Genomic DNA, 12014 nt, shown 5'->3' with positions numbered 1-12014 from the left:
TCCTCTTATTCCCTGACTGTGGAGTTTTCTCAACAGCTTTTAGTGAGGGACCATATCAAACACCTTCTGGCATTTAGTGAATCTGAGGAGACCCAGAGGAGGTCAGGCAGCCTAAGTAGGAAAGTGTTTTGTTTTTTTTAGCTGTTGGGGCTATGTAACATGCTACGGACTGGCAAGGGATAGCATTGGTCTGCTTGTCTGCTAGGAAACCAAGTATTTTTTTTAACTTAAAAAAACTGTAAGCTTATGAATTTTCAGGGTTTTTTTTTTAAACACTGATTGTGGGATGTTTATATCATCTATAGCAAGAGACGGAGAATAACTAGTAAGCATTACAAGAGGATCAATTCTCATTGATATTTGCAATAAAACTTTTTAAAAATCCAATCTAAATAATAATTTGGCCTTGCATTTGTTGTCCTGGGAGCTAAGCATGATAATATTTAAATGTCTTTTTCCGTATGTTGACTACCTCCCTATGCTGCCCAATTCCTCCAGTCCCTAGGGTGGTCAACTTAAAGAGGTTCTAATGAATTTGAAACTGGATTTGCAAAGTACTTCAGTGTTGAAGCTATATAATGAAGCAACACAGACTTTAAAATAAAAAATAAACCATCAAGTAATGCGTGGGTGGGAGAAGAGCTATTATTCATCAGTTATTGGTGTCACAGTCCCTATACCCAACGGTACTGATAACACACAACCCAATGAATTCAGACTTCTGGGAAGAACTGCAATTTACCAGAGAGAAAATATTCATGGTAGAATGCTGGGAAATGCAATATTCCTGCAACAGAAGTGCTATAGTGAGGGAATACTTATGGAACTCAAGAAGTGAATGAATCAATGAAATACCAATACACATTTACAGTTTGGGAAAAAAAATTTAATTCCAAAAAGTCTTCTGACAGTTATTTTGGACTGGGGTCAAGTCAGGCACACCAATGTACCATAGGTGGAGCCTCCACATGTGGAGAATCTCTATACTACTGTTTTTACCCTAAAGTTTGCATATGTGCATGCATAGCAACGGGGGGGGGGCACATAAATCTTAATTAGGTATAAAAAGGTCAAAGTAGAATAATACCTTGATGAGGACCAAGTAAAATGCCACAGTGAACATGCTTTTGGATTTTCCAAACTCTTCTTCAAAAACACAAAGTTGGGTATAATGGAAAAGCCCCAGTCTGCTATTTGTAAGAGTCTTAAGATGTGATGCATGGTGGTTTTATTTTTATTTTTGGCAGAGTCACTTATGTGAGCCTCTGTTAGGTCCAAGACAGATTTCAAGTTGCACTGAAGACTAATGGCACAAACAAAAATGATTGTATCTCCTCCCTCTTTTTTTTTTAAAGATCTGGCAGTTACTTGTATGTGTCTGTAGGACTAAGTGAACACGTGGGTCCTTAGTGAGGTAGAAAACAGAGCAAGGTAATCTTTATATCAGTAAAGCAGATGATTATATGTTATACACTATATTATACACTAGGTATAGAGTCATGTCTACTTCCTGCACTAACAGAGTAGCTCAATATCAAAGTGACTACGAAAGCTCATCATGCATTAATGCTCTTTGCTATCCAAGTCCAATGTTTTTATTTGTTTACAGAATTTAAGTGTCTTGTGACCTGTCCCCCTTTTGCTCTTGCCAAGCAAAAGGAAGGGATGGAGGGCTAAGCTTTAGTCTTCCCACCTTTAGTCTACCTTGGCTTCCCTGCTGGTTATCCCGAGGCATCTTGTACAGGGGTTAATTCACATCACAGAGGCTGGCCCTCTATGCACAACACATACCACTGACAATTTCCTGTCTCTCCCTTTCATTTTCCCCTTTTCCCCCCACTCTCCAAGGCTTCTTGGAAATCATCAGCAGAAATTCCACTCCTCTGAAAACCTTCCTGCTGCTTCATCAGGACTCTGCAGCCTGTCTTCTGAGTTTGGCATATCGCTTGGAAGTAATCACGGAATTCCAGGGCACCACCAGCTGTGGCTGGGCCCCCCTAATTCCAGCAGCAGATATAATGTAAGTCCAAGGAACCAGGTGCAAAAATACATAAGTGCCACAGAAGTCATATTAGATGTTATTACCCAGTGGCAGGAAGATAGGATACATCCCTCCCCCCCAAAAGTGGCCCCGTCTTAAAGTGACAGAAGATTACCATTCAAAGCATTAAATTAGTTCATCAACTGTTGCGAAGATCATTGAAGCAACTGAATGCATCATGATCTCATATTTGTCTATTTAGGGCATACTAGCAAAGAAGACAGCACACATAAGACTTTGGCTCTCTTACCAAACAATTGTTTAATTTAAAAGTGACTAAGGTTTATAGTTTGCATGTTCCAATATTTCAAAGCAGACAAGTATGAATAATTATTTGGAGACACATCTAGTGAAGTTCAGCAAAACATTACCAATATTTGTGTGAGTTGCCTATGTGTATTTAAGTCTATTGCTCCATAAGTAATAAGCAGAGCTTAGTCTGGCACTTTAAAAAAAGTCTACACCATGCTTCAAGTAAATTTCCTTTTTACCTGATACATTAGTAACATTATTCCAACTGCTTCTGTAAATGGAATAGCTTTTGCAGCACAAAGAAAAATTTTTATTTTCACTCAAGAAAACAAATATCTTGAAAAGGGGGGGTGTTTCAAGCTGAGAATGTCTAAGGCAGGGGTCTCCAAATTACAGCCCAGGGGTCACATCTGGCCCCCCCAAAAGATTTTATTCAGCCCGCAGCAACTTAAAATATTTTTATTGCTTTTTTTGTGAATGTTTGATATTTTTACTCATTATATATCATTTTACTCATTATATATAGCCAACCATTATATATCATTTCTCAGTTTAAGACTGCATTGTTTCTTTGTAGTGTCGCATTTCTCTTGTGTTCTGAATTGTACCATGCCGATTTAAAAAAGATCTAAGCAAAACTTATTAATTCAGTTGAATTTCATTCATTCATGAAACAGAATTTTTTTTGGCCCATGAAAATGTGTAACATATACAATGTGGCCCTCGTACTAAAAGTTTGGAGACCCCTGATCTAAGGAAGAGATCTTGGGATTTTGGTAAGTAGCTCATGGAAAACATTAACTCAACAACTTGTCAAAATGAAATGAAAACCTCAGTGAATGTAAATATTAAAAAAGGCATGGACAATAAAACAGAAAGTACCATAATGGCAAAAGCAATTAACGATATGGCCACACATAGGATTACTATATAAAGTATATTTTTGGTTGCTCCAGTATAAAGATAACACTGCAGAACTGGGAAAAGTACAAAATAGGGGTGGCAAAAAGACCAAGATTCAGGAACCTCTACAAAGAAAAATGAAAGCATTTTGAGTCTGTATAGATTTCACATTTCAAAATAAATGCAAGCTTATAAAGTAATAAATTATGCAAAGGAAGTGAATAATTTCACCCTCTCTTCTAATTCTAGAATTCAAAGTTACGCAATATAAATATTAGTGTTAAGTTCAGGAGCAGCGAAAAGAAGTAATGTACAAAGCACATTATAAAATTCACCACCACAAAATGTGGTGCCACACTGCTAAGATTGTGGTGGTGTGTTTTTTTTTTTTTAAGGATAGATAATTATCTCTGAATAATTCTGGGAGAAGGTCCCTCATCACTTCAGGGACTCTTGGTAGGAAGAACTGAGCTCAGAAGATGTGCTGCATCACATCTTCCAAGGAGTATCTTCCAAGGTTAGTCCCTCCATGTCCTTTCAGCACAAATCAAGATGGGCAACTAGAAAGTTCAGACAGTCTATACCATAACATTCCCAGCTGAACCAGGAACCCTGAATCAACAGATGCTAGAAACAATGACAAACTAATCCACCATGACAATCACCAGATCTGGGTCTAACAAGGGAGATGCTTGAAGGAACTAGTGCAACTATATCCACTACTGAAGACATCCGAGAATGGATACAAGTTTTTTGAACCTTCGTGCAGTCTGAGGTTGGTAACAAAGAAAGAGCTGGAGGGAGAGAGAAAATCATGGAGTTATGCACAACACCATGGCACTCATAACTTAAGTTGCAGTTGACTTAATGGACCTCATCTTGTGCAGTTTCTGCAATAAATAAGGCAGGTAGTACCCTGAAAGAATATCCATCGAACTTACGCTTTAGATCTTTGTCCCTGATGCATTAGGGATATAATGTTGAAGGAAACACTTTGGAAAGTTGATCAGGATCCACGGTCATGAAATCAACTGTTCAGATCCTCTGTGGGTGGCAATTAGAATGTCTGTTAGGGATGATGACAAATGCCCCAAAGATTTTGGGAGCTACTGAGGCTACCAAGACCTTGGAGAAGACCAGTGGAGCTGAGGTTAGGACAAGCAAAAGCACTCAAAATTGATACTTTCAGTTGTTCAAGACAAAGAGGGTCTGAAAGATCACTGTAAGAAAGTATGCGGCATCATTCAGGCCACAAAATCCTGAGCCTGACTGCCTGCCAGGACTGGACATCCTCCGTAAGAAACTATGATTTTTCAGATCCAAAAATAGTTACTATCATTCTCGTTTGCCAGATAAAGAGAGAGAATGCTCCTGATAATCCCTCCCTCTAAGAATTCCCCTTCTGCAGCCTTCATTGTCAATAAATGTCAAATCTCATACAGGGTACAAAGAGGTTTGGTTGGGTTCTAGATCAAGAAGTTCCTAGAAATGTCGCTTGGGGGGCTGTATGTTAAAGAACTGTATGGAGCAGCTCTCCCTAACAGTGTCTAGCATCCATTGATCAATGGTAGAAACTATCTAAAGTTGGTAAAAAGTTAAGATGGCCTCCTACCTGCAAGGTGTTGCACACAGGCCACCTGATGTCAGGAAGAAGGAATTTCTGCTGCTGCTTGAATTGTTGACTTGAACTGGACTTCTGGGAAGTGATCCACTTCTGGGTTTCCTGCTACTTTGGAGTGAAGATAATTTGTATGGCTAACTTGTACTAGGATTACAAAGATCATCCTTTTATATTTTGACTCCACTAGGATACAATCCAAGTAAACCACAAAAGTTCCCAAAGGCTGTTCTTTGGGATGTCATTTACCAAACAGGCTCCAAACCAGAGGTTTTGGTGTTCTAAGGATTGCTTTTTTAGTTTGGTGAGAAGTGTGTTATCTGAAGTCAAGTTCATATGCAAACCAGCTCACAGAAAGGTCACTCTGGGAAACAGAAGCTGCTTTTAAGACCATGACAACTGGCACAAAGGTGTCAAAACTTTCTGCAAGAATATATTTTTTCTCTATTGTAGGGGAGCCTGCTGCGGTCTGCTGTTGTCAGAGTATTTGGGCAGACTCCAGGGAAACAAACCACAGAAACTATTAACAGGTCATAGCAGATTTTAGGAAGGAATATGTTCTGTTTACAAGTGTTCTTGGCCCCTGAAAGAGGTTCCAATGAGATTCCAAAACCTGTTCAAAGAAGATCTGCAGAAGATGTGCAGACACATCAAGAAAGTTTCAGTTTCGCACACTGTGAAAGCAGTAGAAGGAGCTTGAGTCTCTATTTCTTCAGTTTGGAAGTTACCAAACAGGATAGAATATCTGTTTCAATACCGTACTGAAGATTATCCAGGAAGAAAAACTGCAGTCCAATCTCCTTAAAATGAGAAGTACCAGGGTCTGATAGCTCCCATCATGCAATTGCACCTTCCCCCCCCTCTTTTAGTAGTGATAAAATGTGCAGAAACAAAATCCAGAAAATAAAATCCATGACAAAATACATATTAAGACACATGAGATTTAAATAGGCACTCTGGCTTCCAAACGACCAGAAATATATCCACTCATAGTTCCCTTCTATATGACCTTTAACCCTTATCAATATCTGAATGCATGGCATATCATTCAATTGCACCATAATAAATTCAGACATGCTTAGAAGTAAGACAGCGGCGTTCTGTACCATGGAGGCCACCATGGGTAAAATTAAAAGTTTTTCCCCTATTTAAAACATTTATTTCTATTTAACCTCAGTTCCTATAATGACCTCTAGCTATGATCCTTGGAACAGGAACAGCTGTTGGTAGAGAAAACAGATCATTCTTTCACTCTATGAGCCAAGAGTGGTGCTTTCTACTCCTTTCAAAGAAGAACAAATCATAACTAGAGGATTATGATCCTTTTCCTTACCTTTATATGAGGGGCTGTTTCTGAAAAAGCGACTATGGTACACTAATTAGATTAGTAAAGATGACCTTATGGGAATTCCCAACCAAGGGGAACATTCTGATAGAATGACCCCCTTGATGTACTATACAGTCACTGAGTGAATGGCACCTCTTCCCCTGTTACCCCAGAACTCAGCACAGTTGGGTTGGAAAGGCTGGCTGTCCACTGCATTCACCAGCAGTAAGGCAAATTGATGACTTTGAGGAAGAGAATAGGAGAGTAACTGTTTTCTCCCTTACTGCCATTCTGACCATACCAGGTAGGAGAGGGCAGATCAATTCTAGATACCACCACAGTGTGGAAGAGCAGCAGATGACCTGCCCTCAATGTTCCTCATCTAAGGTGAGAGAAGTCAAAGCATGATTTCCCAAAGCACTGAAACAGAGTAGTATTCCTTTCACCAAGCCTGTACTTCTTGTGAAAAAAGCTACTGTAAAGTACGCATTCCCTATTCTCTTGGGTACAACTAAGTAAGGGATAGGAAAAAAATAAGAAAAGGGTAAAAAAGAACAAAGGTCAAAAGACAGGGCTGAGGAGACACCATTGCCCACATTTGTTTCTTAGGAGGGTCATGCAGGAGTGGGTGGGGAGCTCCCCTCCCACTTAGGGAAAGCCCAACTTCAATTTTATGACACCAGGCTCCACAAAAGGAATCATCACACTTCTGAAATATCTCTCTGCTCATATTTGCATAAAGTTTAAGTGTATCTTAAACTTGGTGGCTGAGACGTATTTAAAGCATGTCTGTTCCAAACATTTTTAAAAACAATTTTCAGACAATGAATGGTATAGTGAAAAGGGGGTCAGAAAAATCAAGCATGAATAAAGATACTTCTTGGTGTAGTACTGATTGCTGAAACAGTTCTATTTCCATGAAAGGTATCAGAGATTACAATCAAAGAGTAAAAAAACTGGAAATAGGAAGATGACAGAGCTTGGGAACAGCCAACATCTAGGCAGCCTATAATAAACCATCACAATTTAAGAACTTCAAACACTAACCAATACTTAAATTTCAGATAATGTTTAAAAGAACTATCAGAATAGTCCTCCGCTCATCAGAACCGTTGATTTACGTTCAAAGCAATTTTGGTCCACTTTCAAGGTTTGTTGCAGCTGCACATAAATGTTCCAACTAACCTGAACCACTAGGAAAGCTAGTCCAACATTGTGAATATCAATATTACAGGGATAATTTATTGGAAACAACCACTGAGCCAGATTGGCTATATAGTTTGAAAACTTTTCTGTTTAAAAGCCCTAAGATTTCCACAGAAAACAGAAACTAGGTTGCTTGTTTGACCCAATTTCAGTGAGCCTTATTCCTGAATAAACCACAGTAGCCTACAGCTTATATAGCATTTTGGACCAGTTTGAGAGGGATGTTTTATCTGAACTGCCACCAACCCAGCTATAAGAAATTTTACTAAACGAGCACCATAGAAATCTTGGCTAGAATCCTCAAAATATGTATGTTATGTAGTTCTGCTAATGGCAAAAGAATTTGAACTATATGGTTTGAAAACTGTCATTTCAGTGATTTTTCCAGCACTATTTCAAAAGTTAAAGAAGAATGTACGAGTAGGAGTTTTTAAACCAGTGTTACAGGTGTTTCTCAACCAGTAGTACTCATACTACTCATCGTACTCGAGGTAGTGTCTGGTGGTACATGTGAGACCCCCCCCCAGAACCCCGCCGCCTGGCAGTGAGACCAGCAATGCAATGCGACAAGCAACAGTAGGAGGTTCGGCTCAGCAGTCAGAACTCCAGCATGCGCTTTTCACATTTTTGAAAAAGCCCTCCCATCTGCCCTGAGCCTCTTATCAGTGTTTGTCATATTGCATCGGGCCTCCCAATCTAGAAATAGTTGGTAATGACATCATTCCCAGTTAGTTCAGATGGTACTTCCGATAGGCTGACAATGCAAAATGCTACAGCTGGGGAAAAATGTTGAGATATTCTGTCTTAAAATATTTTAATGTTAAACTGCTCACATCTTCCTACACAGATGAAGTTTGGGTGGTTTTCAAGATCTGTGTCTTCATGACACCTTAATACTACCGCTCTTCAATCAAGTAGACTCCTTCCACAAACAACACTCTAGTTCTGAGACTTAGGTCTTTCACCAACAATATCTGTAATTGTACTGCTGCAGAGGAACACACAACCAAGTTTTAAAATAAATTCTCTATTTTGTAAAATGCTATCCATGCTGTACCTAAATCTATTATTTTGTTTTGTACCAATAACTAACAGCTCACAATTAAATAAGTATAGCTTATAGCTAAACTCCATGCATATTTATTTCATGTTAAGCCTGGTGGAGTTCAGAATGCTTTCCCCCCCCCCCAGCATACATTCACCATATTGCAGGATAATATGAGCAAACATACTTGCAGTTTGGACTGCAACTTTAGATGTTAAGGTAGATCATTTCAGATGTAAAATGAGTAAAAATTCTGATCACTATACTTAAAAGATGAAACTCAGATTTGCAATGAACAAACAGCTGAAACCATAGATTATCATTTATCTTGCCTTAAAACTATTCAATCAGTAAAGAAGTAAAATACATTCCCTTTATATTTTATTAACTTTCACCAGTTCATATCTGCACATAGATAGATCCCAAATCTGAGCAAAAATTTGAAATTATCCCTATGAACCAAATGCAGGTTTGCATGTGTGCCCATGCGCTTTGTGCCTCAATGGTATTTCACAGTAAGAAAAACTAAGCAGAAACATCAGTATATTTGTTTACTAAATTTCTACCCCACTTTATCTCCTCAGAGAGCATTCAAAGTGGCTATAGCAAAGAGCTCATTATTTCAGAACTAACTTTTAACTGTCAGTGTTGAGTTTTAGTTCAGCCTAAAATGACACCATGAACATCACTTTATACATTAATTTTATAATTAAAAAAAGTCTTCACACCTGACTTTCACATTGCCTGGCTTTCATATCTGAATATTGAAGTTCTTCAGAGATGCAGCTCAAGCCTTCCCAGCAATGTTTGTATTCAGCAGCCCTTCCAAATTTTTTTGTCACCAATCATTTCCAACTAAATTAAAAATACATGTTTTAAGTTGCCAGCAAGATTGAAAAAGGCATCCTTTGTCACAAATTATAACAGAGGTAGAACTTAGAAGGAAAGAATCATTTGCTTCTCTACTTTAAGTCTCAGGGTAAGGAAGCAGCATGTATCAAGCTACATGTTATTTTGGTCAGATTCCCTGGGCCTATTGAAATGCATAGGCCATCTGTGCACATATCACAGTTCAAACACACCTTGCAGGCTTTAGTAAAAACAGCACAATGCCCTCTTATTTTACACAGACCATTTCAGAATAATAGAGAACACACACAAAAAAGCTAGCCTAAAACAAAGTAGCCCAACCTGTTCAAAGTATGATTTGTTATCATATTTTCCAAGGCCTTCAATTTTTGCAACTTTAAATTAAGTTGAGATTCTAAGTTAGTCCTGGTCCAATTTTAAGGACCCTTAGAGAGAAGTACTACTCTAATCAACTAGATTTATACTTAAATACATGTAGGACTGGGACATTATTCTAAATTGTCATGTTCAAGTAAGCATTATGTTTGTAAATAAGTACTAGCAAACTACTTAATAAAGAACTACAGAAACCAATAAGAGTCCTTAGTAGGAAGTCAGGTTATTACAGAATTGAGATAAACGTCTAGTTCACTGTTTCTCAAACTGTGGGTCGGGACACAGTAGGGGGGTCGCAAGCCATTTCAGGTGGGTTCATAACAATATTTTATTTTTAGTCTATTAGACTTGATGCCAACATGGTATGTGACTGCGTTTGGGGAAATCTGTACTTTTAACAGGCTTCGAAGTATATGCTCTAAAAAAATAATAGTCAATGGGGCTTACTCCTGGGAAGTATGGATAGGACTGTAGTCTAGGATTGTTAAAAATACTTTCCTGCTTGATAATGTCACTTCTGGCCATGACATCACTTCCGGTGGGTCCCAACACATTATCATTCTTAAAAGTGGGTCTTGGGTTAAAAGTTTGAGAACGAGTGATCTATTTCATATATGATCCTGATCCTACAAAGATTCACAAATACACTAAAGAGATAGCACATATGCTTAACAGTAAGCATAAAAGCCTTTGCAGTTAAGACCTCAAAAGTGACATGACTAGAACAATTCTATATAGCAGTGGCTCTCACACATTTAGCGCCGGGACCCACTTTTTAGAATAAGAATCTGTCAGGACCCACCAGACGCGATGTCATGACTGGAAGTGACATCATTAAGCAGGAGAATGTTTAACAATCCTAGGCTGCAATCCTACCCACACTAACCCAGGAGTATGTCCCATTGACTACCATTAAAAGAATGTACACAGTAGCTTGTTCAAAGTACAGGTCTGTAACATTTCCTCAAAGGCAGCATCAAATCTATATGTTGAAAATGAAATATTGACATGAACGGGGACTCACCTGGAATTGGCTTGTGGCCCACCTAGTAGGTCCTGACCCACAGTTTGAGCAACACTGCTATATAGTAATAAGGGGGAGGGGAGAGACACTCCAACTGCCAATATAGAAATGGGGGGGGGAAGGCACTCCAAAAGCCAATGCAGAAATAGAGGGGGAGACACTGCAATTGCTATTAGAAATGGGGGGGGGGGAGAAATAGAGGGGGAAGACACTGCAGTTGCCAATATCAAAAACAAAATGCTGTGAACACATCACAGGCACTTCAGCAAGAGCCAAGCAACCCTTTCCCAAGAAATCTGTCCACACAGCGGGGCGGAAAGTTCCCAGAAGAACCCACAGCGAATATCCAGATAAAGGTCCTTCTGCCCAAAGAGAAAGTGAACAGTTTGGAAGACTTGGAGGCCCCAGCAGCAGACCGAGGAGCGCCAGAGGGCTGCGGAGCGAAGGGAGCAGAAGGAAGCCCAGGGAGGCTGTGGAACAAGAGGCTGCACTTGACCCAAAGAGTGAGCCGCCCCCCAATGCGGCTGGTCCTCCCTGGGAACCAGCATCTCCTGAAGCGCTCCCAGAAGAGCGTCCAGCACTTGGCCGTCCGGCCGGCCAGGAGAGCCTCCAAAGTAAGGAGCAAGAGAGACAAACCCCCACCCCACCGCACCGCACCCCACCCCAGCCCAGCCCGCTGCCTCAGAGCGGAGCCGAGGAGCAGGAGAGAGGCGCTGCCCCCCAGCAGGCTTACCTTGGCTGCACCCCACTTTCCTGCCTCTCCTGGAGCGGCGGAGACACACAAAGGGTCATAAAGGGGAGGAGGGGAGAGCTGCCGTGGTGCCTGTGGCGGGTCTGCGGGCAGGGCCAAGAGGCTGCGCGGGCAGGGCAGGGGCAGCGAGGGGTCTGCGGCTGAGGCGCTCCCCGACGGCCGAGCGGGGAAACTCTCCTCTCCGCGGGTCTCCCCGCGCTCCTCCGGCCAGGCTGGGTGGGGAGCAACTCCAGTTCCCACAGGCCGGGCCCTCCCTCCGGCCACTGCCAGTGGGAATTAGCGCGCTGTCCCTTTAACAATATAAATAAAAGGTGCCCCCGGCCTCCCTCCTCCCTCGCTCCTCTTCATCATCAGCTGCTGCTGCTCAGGCTCTCTGGCTCTGGCTGGGAGGAAGATGGGAGGCTGTCACTGCGCATGCGCCCCGGGGGAGCTTGCTGGGTCGAGGAAGGGGGAGGGAAAGAAAAAAAAAGATGCTTGCCCTCCCACAATGCGCCGCGCGCCGCTGGCCAACCCGGAACGGAAGGTGCAGGGCAGGAAGGGAAATCCGCAAGCGGAGCGGAAGTCGGCAGCAAAAGGGGCGGAGTCGAGGCTGGAAGCGGCAC

At 41.1% G+C, this 12014-nt stretch overlaps 1 protein-coding gene across 5 annotated transcripts in view; it reads right to left on the bottom strand.

Moving 5' to 3' along the window:
• MBD5 (methyl-CpG binding domain protein 5) overlaps window positions 1-11780 on the bottom strand; it is a 139656-nt gene extending 127876 nt beyond the window's left edge. For 4 of the 5 annotated variants that reach the window (XM_066611943.1, XM_066611946.1, XM_066611944.1 and 1 more), the window contains exon 1: window positions 11395-11780. The gene's annotated coding sequence lies outside the window, so the exon portion shown is untranslated. Of the gene's footprint in view, window positions 1-9120; window positions 9209-11394 lie in introns of those variants that run through there. The other variant, XM_066611945.1, reaches the window with a different exon arrangement.
• Window positions 11781-12014: the final 234 nt, after the last annotated feature.

Source organism: Tiliqua scincoides, chromosome 1 (genome assembly GCF_035046505.1).
Source record: "Tiliqua scincoides isolate rTilSci1 chromosome 1, rTilSci1.hap2, whole genome shotgun sequence".
Classification (NCBI taxonomy): domain Eukaryota; kingdom Metazoa; phylum Chordata; class Lepidosauria; order Squamata; family Scincidae; genus Tiliqua; species Tiliqua scincoides.
Note: the sequence above shows the minus strand (reverse complement) of the source record. Positions and strands in the feature narration are given on the sequence as shown.